Below are 4,165 nucleotides of genomic sequence, written 5' to 3' on the forward strand. Positions count from 1 at the left end.
ATTATTCTGTGGTTATGACAGTGTGTTGTCCTCCACTTGTAGTGGGAACCTCCAATTGAATTGGAGGGGATTTGACTGGGTTACTGCCATGTGCACCAGCCTCAAACCCTTGTGTGTCTTGCAACACACTGGCACTTGAATGTGCTAAGATTGCCCTTCTTATGATATTGTCATAGGCAATTGCTCTTCTAGCTTTGACTGCTAAGACAGCTTCTGCTAGAGTTATGAGGGGAGTTGTTCCTTCTTGAGGAACCTCCAATTGAATTGGAGAGGATTTAGATAGCTCCCCCTCAGGAGTACTACCCTCAAACCTTTCAGTCTGTGAAGACTGTTTTGCACATTAAGGTGCATAAGGAATACTCATGAAATATTCGGTAAACTGATAAATTTTCATGTTTGGTGGATTCTTTTCTCAAACAACAGAACAATCTGAAGAACATCATGAAATTGTTGTCCTTTTATAAAACAGGTGGCTTTTGAGAGTCACCTGAGTGGGATTGTGTTTGAGTTTGTGTTTGTGTTGCTGCATTTGGGATTACTGCAGCTTGGTTTAGAGAAGTTTTAGCTGCATTTAACACAAATACCTGTTGATTGAAACTTTGAGTCTCCTGTTATTGTCTGAGTGGATTGTGTTGAACCTGTAATGCATTGAACATATTTATCTGTTTTGATTAGGCATAACCATTGAGACATACAGTTGCAAGCATTATGAAAGGAAAACTAATAATAATTAATTTGTAAACACAAGGCAACCATGACATAAACAATCAAGCAACAAAAACAAATTGATAAAGAAGAAGATAATTTTATTAATATTAAACACGGAGTACATTAAGATTCAGATACATCAAGTAAATCTTAATCCTAACTACTCTACCTTAGACTCCTTCTTCTCGGCCTCCAACCTCCTTGCCCTGCTCTGGTAAGCTCTGGACATAGAGTGTGCAAGAGAGATAATCCTCTCCTACAACTCCAAAGCAGCAAGGCGTTGCTGCTCAGCTACCCTTGCACGTCTCTCCATCTCCAGAGAGACTTCCTCTTCAAAGAAAATTATGCTGAGTTGATCATTCCACGAGAGTTCATAAAAGACCTCAAGTGGAATATCAAAGGGGCTGTAAACAACCCCCTTGAGACGGACACGAAGTCCGATAGTATCAAAATAAACTAGGTCATCATCCAAATGATGGACCGGTTGGTAAACTCCATGAACAAGTCTGTAAAAGACTGGGGCATCCATTTGAGTGAGAGAGAGAGAGATGAATAGGAGGTGAGTTTAAAAGTAGATGTTTGTTGAGAATAAGAGTAGTGATAAGTGATAAAGAGTGAGGCATTTTAATTTATAGAGGGAGTAACGATAGAAACCAAGAGACTCTTGAGTTTCCCGGATAATAAGAGTAATAATCACATAAGCATACTTGACAGCTAGAAAAGACTAGTTACTATTTCCCATACAAGTACTCAAGAATATTAGTTTACTTTAAAGAGTGACTATTCCCCATGCAAATAAGCATGTACTCCTTACACAAAAAGTAACTCATCCTATCAGCAATCAGTCAAATAAATTTACCATTATCTGCATACTCAAAACAACACAGATAATGTACTAGTCTACTAACATTGGACTAACTTATTTTCATGTAAATAAGAAATCATATAAGCATGTAAATGTATCAATAAGTCAGAGAAATTAGAGACAAAGTATGTCAAAAGTCTTTTTATGAACAGAATTTATGAATTAAATTTGTTCAGTTTTTCAAACTTTTTGCTTCTTTTGATCTGTTATTTATTAAGTTCATATACTGAAGATATGAAGTAATAAATATTCAGTTTACTTAGAATTTTGAAAAATTCCAAGTTCAAATTAATCAAAAAGTCTGGGTATTTATAGAAAAAGTAAAATACTTATCGAGAAGTCAAATAAACGTTTGATATTAAACTTATCGAGAAGTAATTTTGAATTTGAAAAAGGTACATTCGATAAGTCATTTTATTAATTCTTTTCGAGAACTAAGAAATGATTTATCGAGAGCTCTGATAAATGCCCAGTTTGTCCAAAAAGGACTGAAATAATTTTAATTTATTTGAATTGAATCAAATTAAAATCAGAATAAATTTTCCAAAAGTATTTGTCTAAAATAATTCATTGAATTAAATTATTTTAGTTCTGAGTTATTGATAAGTCTCAAAATATCCTTGTCAAGAACTTTGTGAATTAAGACTCTTAGAGAACTCTACATGGTCTTATCGATAAGTCATAATAAAGCTTATCGAGAAGTCATTCGAGAAGTCTGTAAATAGACTTATCGAGGACTCACTCGAGAACTCTAAAATGACTTGTTGATAAGTCATTTTGACTTATCGAGAACTCAGTTCTCTATACCTTTGAGTACTGTTATTATGCCTTGTGTTAATTTTACACATTTAAGATGTAAATTAACAACTAAGCAGTTTACTTAGAATTTGAAATATTCTAAGTTATTTTTTGAGTTTTTTTAAGAAAAATAAATATACAGAGATTCTGAAATATTTATAATTCATATTTCAATTAATTTCCAATTAAATCAAACTAGGTTGATTTATTAGAAATTAATCTGCTGCAACACATTAGCTGAGTTCTTGCCTTAGGATGAAGAATTGAGCATTCCAATTTCACTCACAAGTCTAGTGAAGGTTGCTTCATCCAAAGGTTTAGTAAAAATGTCAGCTAATTGTTTTTCAATTGAAACAAAAATGAGCTCAATGGTACCATTTGCAGCATGTTCCCTGATAAAATGGTACCTAACATCAATGTGCTTTGTTCTAGAATGATTAACTGGATTAGCTACTATAGATATGGCACTAGTATTGTCACACATAATAGGAATTTTGTGTAACACTAGACCATAGTCCATTAGCTGATTTCTAATCCAAAGCACCTGAGCACAACAACTTCCAGCAGCTATATATTCAGCTTCAGCTGTGGAAGTTGACACAAATTATTGTTTCTTACTATACGAGGATACAAGTCTTTGACCAAGAAATTGACATCTTCCACTAGTACTTTTCCTATCAACCCTGCATCCAGCAAAATCTGCATCTGTGAATCCAACAGCTTCAAAACCAGTTCCCTTAGGATACCATAATCCCAAGTTTGGAATTCCCTTTAAGTATTTGAAAATCCTTTTTACAGCCATCAAATGTGACTCCTTTGGATTGGCTTGAAATCTGGCACATAGACAAGTAGCAAACATGATGTTTGGTCTACTAGCAGTCAAATAAAGCAATGATCCAATCATCCCTTTATAGCTTGAAATATCCACACTCTTGCATTTCTTGTCTTCATCCAACTTGGTTGCAGTAGACATTGGTGTAGATGCAGGTGAGCTATCCACCATACCAAATTTCTTCAATAAGTCATTCACATATTTGGTTTGGCTGATGAAAATACCATCACTTCTTTGACTAACTTGAAGGCTAAGGAAGTAACTCAATTCTCCCATCATGCTGATTTTATACTCACTCTGCATTAGCCTAGAGAATCTTTGACAAAGCTTTTCATTTGTAGATCCAAAGATGATATCATCCACATAGATTTGAACTAAGATTATATCTTCACCATGCTTCTTGTAGAAGAGAGTCTTATCAATAGTACCTCTGGTAAAACCATGTTTGAGTAGGAATTCTGACAGTGTGTCATACCAGGCTCTAGGTGCATGTTTCAATCCATATAGAGCCTTAAGTAATTTATAAACAAAGTTAGGAAATTCTGGATCTTCAAAGCCAGGTGGCTGTTGTACATAAACTTCTTCTTCTAGTTCACCATTAAGAAAAGCACTCTTGACATCCATTTGATACACCTTGAAATTTGAGTGTGCAGCAAATGCCTGAAAAATTCTTATTGCTTCTAGTCTTGCAACAGGAGCGAAAGTCTCATCATAGTCAATTCCCTCTTCTTGTGAGTAGCCTTTAGCAACCAGCCTTGCTTTGTTTCTAGTAACAATTCCATTTTCATCCATTTTGTTCATGTACACCCACTTAGTTCCAATTATGCTTCTATTCATTGGTGCAGGGACTAATTTCTGAACTTTGTTTCTCTCAAACTGATTCAGCTCCTCCTGCATAGCACATATCCAATCAGGATCCAATAGGGCTTCTTCAGTTTTCTTGGGCTCTACTTGAGATAGAA

The sequence above is a fragment of the Apium graveolens genome, chromosome 4 (assembly GCF_009905375.1).
Source record: "Apium graveolens cultivar Ventura chromosome 4, ASM990537v1, whole genome shotgun sequence".
Lineage (NCBI taxonomy): Eukaryota > Viridiplantae > Streptophyta > Magnoliopsida > Apiales > Apiaceae > Apium > Apium graveolens.